Raw genomic sequence first — 7,500 nt, 5'->3', positions numbered from 1 at the left:
CCAAAACGGCCCAAAAACGGGCCAAAACTGGCCATTTTTGGCTGCGCGAGCGAGCAGCGAGCGGCGGACAGCGAGCGAAGCGAGAGGCATCACCGTCCCTGCTATACGAAAGCCCCATCCAGCCCTGTGCCACCCGGGGGGTTCCAGGGTGCTGAGATGGCTGACATTTTGCTCCGCTCAAGATGGTCACCGCGCAACGCAAAAACAGGCCAAAAACTGGCCAAAACGGGCCAAAACTGGCCATTTTTGGCTGCGCGAGCGAGCGGCGAGCGGCGGACAGCGAGCGAAGCGAGAGGCAGCACCGTCCCTGCTATACGAAAGCCCCATCCAGCCCTGTGCCACCCGGGGGGTTCCAGGGTGCTGAGATGGCTGACATTTTGCTCCGCTCACGACGGTCACCGCGCGACGCAAGAACAGGCCAAAAACTGGCCAAAACGGCCCAAAAACGGGCCAAAACTGGCCATTTTTGGCTGCGCGAGCGAGCGGCGAGCGGCGGACAACGAGCGAAGCGAGAGGCAGCACCATCCCTGCTATACGAAAGCCCCATCCAGCCCTGTGCCACCCGGGGGGTTCCAGGGTGCTGAGATGGCTGACATTTTGCTCCGCTCACGACGGTCACCGCGCGACGCAAGAACAGCCCAAAAACAGGCCAAAACGGCCCAAAAACGGGACAAAACTGGCCATTTTTGGCTGCGCGAGCGAGCGGCGAGCGGCGGACAGCGAGCTAAGCGAGAGGCAGCACCGTCCCTGCTATACGAAAGCCCCATCCAGCCCTGTGCCACCCGGGGGGTTCCAGGGTGCTGAGATGGCTGACATTTTGCTCCGCTCACGACGGTCACCGCGCGACGCAAGAACAGGCCAAAAACAGGCCAAAACGGCCCAAAAACGGGCCAAAACTGGCCATTTTTGGCTGCGCGAGCGAGCAGCGAGCGGCGGACAGCGAGCGAAGCGAGAGGCATCACCGTCCCTGCCATACGAAAGCCCCATCCAGCCCTGTGCCACCCGGGGGGTTCCAGGGTGCTGAGATGGCTGACATTTTGCTCCGCTCAAGATGGTCACCGCGCAACGCAAAAACAGGCCAAAAACTGGCCAAAACGGGCCAAAACTGGCCATTTTTGGCTGCGCGAGCGAGCGGCGAGCGGCGAACAGCGAGCGAAGCGAGAGGCAGCACCGTCCCTGCTATACGAAAGCCCCATCCAGCCCTGTGCCACCCTGTCACGAACGGTCGTCGCGCACCCGCAACAACTCCGTTCAACGAACCGTTCGTCGCTCGCACCCGCATGTACAGCTGCTTGACAGCATGTTTTCTTATGGTTTTGGGTCATTTTGCTTGTAAATATGTAAGTTCGAACAAGCTGCAGCGTTGCAAAGCGACCGTTCACCAAACCGAGCAAAACAGCCCCAAAACAGCCCAAAACGGAGCCGTTTTCGCGTGCCGCGGGAGGTGAGCGGAGTGCTGCCTCCGCTCACCAAAATGTCAGCCAGCTCAGACCCCAGGAACCCCCCGGGTGGCACATGGCTGGATGGGGCTTCGGTTATATACCGGGCGTTGAACACTCTTTCGCAAGTTCGCACGTGACCTTTACGGGAACTTGGTGTTGCGTCCGGGACCAGGTGAGCGGCTGTTTGTGGGCTTGCAGCTGTTCGTTCATCCTTGAAAGCCTTGTTTTCCTCCCTCTCCCTCTTTTCTCTTGTGCACACAAGGTGTTCGACGATTTGCTTGTAAAGCTTCCCTTTTCGCGAGACTTCGGGACTTGTCCGTTGCTCGTTCTTTCGATCTAACTTTCTTTCTCTTTTACAGGTCCTTCGGGATCTGCGAGAGGTTACAAAGTGGCTGATCCTTGCGGAGCAAGATCGCAAGGGCAAAGCGCGACTTAGGCAACGCAAGCTAAGTTCGCGTCTTTGCAACGAGGGTGACCCGCGACTTAGGCAACGCAAGCTAAGTTCGCGTCTTCGGCCGCAAGGGTGCCTCACGCCTTAGGCAATTCCAGCTAAGGTCGTGACAGTGTGGTATCAGAGCCGGCAAGCTCTTCGATCGAACAGCGAACGAACTTCGCAACTTCGCCATGGCAAAGCATCGTGGCGAATCAAGCAAGACGGGGCAAGCCGGAACCTTGCCCCAAGCAACCGCAGGTGGGCTGCATGTGCACACTCGCTCTCATGCTGTTGGAGCCGCTCACGAGGATCGCGGCAGCGAACAGGATGAGCGAGAAGTTGGCAACTCTCCGCGAGCGGAGGAAGCGCAATCTGGTGCGCTAACAGGAAAAAAGAGTCATAAGGAGAGACTCACGACGGCGGAAACCCGCCTAGATGTTCTGGAAGCGAGCATGGAGGAACTCTACCATGGCCAACAAAGACTTGTTGGGGTAGAGAGCTCGCAAGAGGAAGCGGAGTCCAGGATCGACAAGGTCGAGGCCCTAGTCGACCGACTGTCCGATGACACCAAGGACTCCGTGCAGCACTTGCAAGACGTTGTGGCGGAACTCACGGCGAAGGTGGCTATGCTCACAAGAATGCTAAATGCGGGAGGAGGCAACACCCGCGTTGCACCGCCACAAAACTTGAGGGCACCTGAGCCCCATGGATACGGAGGGGCCAGAGATGCCAAGGAGCTCAAGAACTTTCTGTTCGACATGGAGCAATACTTCCGAGCTACGAGGCCCGATTCTGAAGATACCAAAGTTTCAATAGCAACAATGTATCTGAATGGAGATGCGAAACTTTGGTGGCGAACTCGTTGGGAGGAGATCCAACAAGGTCGGTGTCGAGTCGACACATGGGAAGACTTGAAGCGGGAGTTGAGAACTCAGTTCCTACCGGAGAACACAGAGTTCGTCGCAAGAAGGAAGTTGAGACAACTCCGCCAAAGTACCACCATCCGAGACTATGTAAAGCAGTTTTCTGCACTGATGCTGGACATACAGGACATGTCCGAGAAGGACAAGTTGTTCAGCTTCCTTGATGGTCTGAAACCATGGGCTCAGCAAGAGCTGAATCGAAGGAATGTTACCGACGTAGTCGGGGCAATTGCAGCTGCAGAAAGGCTCACCGACTTCGTTTCCTCTGAAGACCCAGCGAGAAGGAAACAATCTTCAAACAATCGCCCTCCAAAACATTCTCGAGGGAAAGAGCTCGGGGGCGAACAGAAGAAGAAGAACTCCCACAAAGGGCCGAACCCAAAAGGCAAGGCCTCAAAACCTGGAGGATGCTTCTTGTGCGGAGGACCGCACATGGTAAGGGAGTGCCCACAGAAGCAGGCACTCAACGCTTTGACAGCTTCCATCCACCCTCCCCGATCGGACAAGGGCAAAGCTGTTGCTCTTAGTTCGAGCAGCTCAGAATCCAGCAGCGACGATGAGGAGTCGCAAGGACCCCGAATGGGAGCAATGCGTCTGTTGAACGCTATGCGGGGTCAAGTGGGGGAGAACACGAAGACGAAGGCACAAAAAGCAGGAAGCAGCGAACTAATGTATGTGGACATTAAGCTAAATGGCCAAACGACCCGTGCAATGGTGGACACGGGCGCTACCCACAACTTCATAGCCGATCGCGAAGCACAGCGACTTGGGTTGACATTGGAGAAGAGCCCAAGCCGAATGAAGGCGGTGAACTCGGAGGCCAGGCGAATCTCCGGGTTGGCGAAGGGTGTTCCTATCAAAATCGGGACTTGGAGCGGTAACACCAACATGATGGCCGTGCCACTGGATGACTTCCAAGTGATTCTTGGAATGGAATTTATGCATGCGGCGAAGTTGGTGCCGATGCCGTTCTTAAACTCCCTATGTATGATGGGAGGCGATGACCCCTGCGTGGTTCCCGTCTCTCGGAGAGGAACCAAAGAGCCCCAACACATTTCGGCCTTACAATTGAAGAAAGGGGTGCGAAAGGGCGAACTGACATTCGTGGCTGCTATGAAGCTAGAGCCACTCAACGAAGAGGCCATTCAAGAACCTGCTGTAGTGGCGAACGTCTTGAAGGAGTTCGAAGACGTTATGCCACCCGAGTTGCCGAAGACTCTCCCACCACGCAGAGGCGTGGATCACAGTATCGAGCTGGAGCCAGGAGTGAAGCCTCCAGCGAGACCACCCTACCGCATGCCCCCGCCAGAGTTGGCCGAACTCAGGAAGCAGTTAGGTGAACTGCTAAGCGGTGGTCTCATCCGCAGCTCAAAAGCACCTTTCGGAGCTCCAGTTCTCTTCCAGAAGAAACAAGATGGGAGCCTCCGATTATGCGTCGACTATCGAGCCCTCAACAAAGTAACGGTGAAGAACAAGTATCCCATCCCGCTCATCGCGGACTTATTCGACCAACTGGGCAAGGCCAAGTATTTCTCAAAACTCGACCTTCGGTCGGGGTATTGGCAGGTGCGCATTGCTGAAGGCGACGAAGCGAAGACTACCTGTGTGACCAGGTATGGAGCGTTTGAGTTCTTGGTGATGCCTTTCGGCTTAACCAACGCTCCGGCCACATTCTGTACTCTCATGAACCAACTATTCAAGGAGTATTTAGATAAGTTCGTGGTCGTCTACTTGGACGATATCGTCGTCTACAGCCAAACGCTCGAGGAGCACGTCAAGCACCTTCGGACGATTTTCAAGGTTCTCAGGGAGAACACTTTGTTCGTAAAAAGGGAGAAATGCTACTTTGCTCAAACTGAGATCCTATTCTTAGGGCATCGAATCGGTGGTGGCTCCATTCGGATGGACAAGTCGAAGGTGCAAGCAGTTGCGGAATGGCGAACACCAAAGAAGGTGCCAGAGTTGAGATCCTTCCTTGGATTCGTCAACTACTATCGACGCTTCATTTCAGGATATTCGAAGCGGGCAACCCCACTGACGGAGTTGCTGAAGAAGGAGCAGCCTTGGAAGTGGTCTGACAAATGTGAGATAGCATTCCAAGATCTGAAGGCTGCTGTTCTGGAAGAACCAGTGCTCAAATTGCCAAACTATGGAGAGCCCTTTGAAGTCCATACCGATGCTTCGGACTTTGCTATTGGTGGAGTACTCATGCAAGAAGGTCATCCGGTGGCCTACGAGAGCCGCAAACTCAACGAGACCGAGAGGCGGTATCCAGTGCATGAGAAGGAGATGACAGCGGTGATCCACTGCCTACGAGTTTGGCGACACTACCTCCTCGGGTCGCGATTTGTGCTGAGGACAGACAACATCGCCCTGAGTTATTTCCAAACTCAGAAGAAGCTCTCCCCAAAGCAAGCACGGTGGCAGGACTTCCTGGCTGAATTTGATATGGCAATGGAATACAAGCCCGGGAAGGCGAATGTCGTGGCCGATGCGCTGAGTCGGAAGGTGGAGTGCGTGAATGCTGCACAACTGGAGGGCAGAGGCCAAACAAGTCAGTTACATTCCAACTTCCTTTCTCGAATCAGAGATGGACTGTATAGTGATCCCCAGGCAGTTATCCTGATGCAGCTCATCAAAGAAGGCAAGGCACGACGATTTTGGGTCCAGGAGGGACTTGTTTACACAAAAGGGAATAGAGTTTATGTTCCCCGAGTGGACAATTTAAGGCGTGAACTCTTGAAAGAGTGTCACGATTCCCTTTGGGCTGGACATCCCGGCATTCACAGAACATTGGCTCTCGTGGAGAGGGCCTTCTACTGGCCAAAGATGGGGATTGATGTGGAGGAGTATGTTCGAACATGCCTTACTTGCCAACAAGACAAGGTGGAGCAACGGAAGCCGGTGGGACTTTTGGAGCCGTTGCCTGTACCAGAAAGGCCATGGGAGAGCATTTCCTTAGACTTCATATCTAGCTTGCCGCCTGTAGGGGGACTTGGATCGATACTTGTGGTGGTCGATCGGTTTTCAAAGTATGCAACTTTCATTGCTGCTCCCCTACACTGTTCAGCTGAAGAGGCGGCCAGACTGATGATGAAGGGTGTAGTGAAGTATTGGGGAGTCCCACACAATATTGTTAGTGATCGAGACGCTCGGTTCCTGGGACGATTCTGGACCGAGCTATTCAAATTGTTGGGGTCAAAGTTATACTTCTCTACAAGCCTCCACCCCCAGACGGATGGTCAAACTGAAAGAATAAATTCGCTCTTAGAGCAGTATCTCCGGCACTACGTGAGTGCCAATCAACGAGATTGGGTGAAGCTGTTGGACATCGCCCAATTCTCCTACAACTTGCAGCGGAGCTCTGCATCCAACAAGAGCCCCTTCGAAATTATCACAGGACAACAACCGTCGACTCCGCACACTATGGCAATTGGTTATACTGGGAGTAGTCCATCAGCCTACCATTTCGCAAAGGAGTGGCATCGAAATGCCGATATTGCGCGGGCTTACTTGGAGAAGGCGGCAAAACGGATGAAGAAGTGGGCAGACTTGGGAAGGCGACCACAAGAGTTCAAAGTTGGCGATTTGGTGTTGGTAAAGCTCCAACCAGCATCACTCCAATTCTTCAGGAAAAGAGTCCACAAAGGATTGGTGCGTAAGTATGAAGGGCCCTTCCCAATTATCAGCAGAGTAGGCAATGTTTCTTACAAGTTGCAGCTGCCGGCGTGGTTCAAAATTCACAACGTTCTTCACGCCAGCAACCTGAAGGCCTACCATTCGGATCTGCAAGATGCTTCTCGAAGTATTCCAACTCGGCTACCTCCCATCACAGCCTCCTACGAGAAGCGAGTGGAAACCATTCTGGCGGATCGCAAGATAAAGCTACCCAACGGAGCGGAGCAGACAGAGTACTTGGTGAAGTGGCGAAAGCTTCCCCGAACTGAAGCCAGTTGGGAGCCTGAAGACGCCCTGCGACATGAAGAAGAAGTCATCAACAACTACCAACAAGCGTCGACGAGGGCGTCGACAGTTTAAGTGGGGGAGAATGTCACGAACGGTCGTCGCGCACCCGCAACAACTCCGTTCAACGAACCGTTCGTCGCTCGCACCCGCATGTACAGCTGCTTGACAGCATGTTTTCTTATGGTTTTGGGTCATTTTGCTTGTAAATATGTAAGTTCGAACAAGCTGCAGCGTTGCAAAGCGACCGTTCACCAAACCGAGCAAAACAGCCCCAAAACAGCCCAAAACGGAGCCGTTTTCGCGTGCCGCGGGAGGTGAGCGGAGTGCTGCCTCCGCTCACCAAAATGTCAGCCAGCTCAGACCCCAGGAACCCCCCGGGTGGCACATGGCTGGATGGGGCTTCGGTTATATACCGGGCGTTGAACACTCTTTCGCAAGTTCGCACGTGACCTTTACGGGAACTTGGTGTTGCGTCCGGGACCAGGTGAGCGGCTGTTTGTGGGCTTGCAGCTGTTCGTTCATCCTTGAAAGCCTTGTTTTCCTCCCTCTCCCTCTTTTCTCTTGTGCACACAAGGTGTTCGACGATTTGCTTGTAAAGCTTCCCTTTTCGCGAGACTTCGGGACTTGTCCGTTGCTCGTTCTTTCGATCTAACTTTCTTTCTCTTTTACAGGTCCTTCGGGATCTGCGAGAGGTTACAAAGTGGCTGATCCTTGCGGAGCAAGATCGCAAGGGCAA

This window comes from Musa acuminata, unplaced genomic scaffold, assembly GCF_036884655.1.
Source record: "Musa acuminata AAA Group cultivar baxijiao unplaced genomic scaffold, Cavendish_Baxijiao_AAA HiC_scaffold_1126, whole genome shotgun sequence".
Classification (NCBI taxonomy): Eukaryota; Viridiplantae; Streptophyta; class Magnoliopsida; order Zingiberales; family Musaceae; genus Musa; species Musa acuminata.
Note: the sequence above shows the minus strand (reverse complement) of the source record.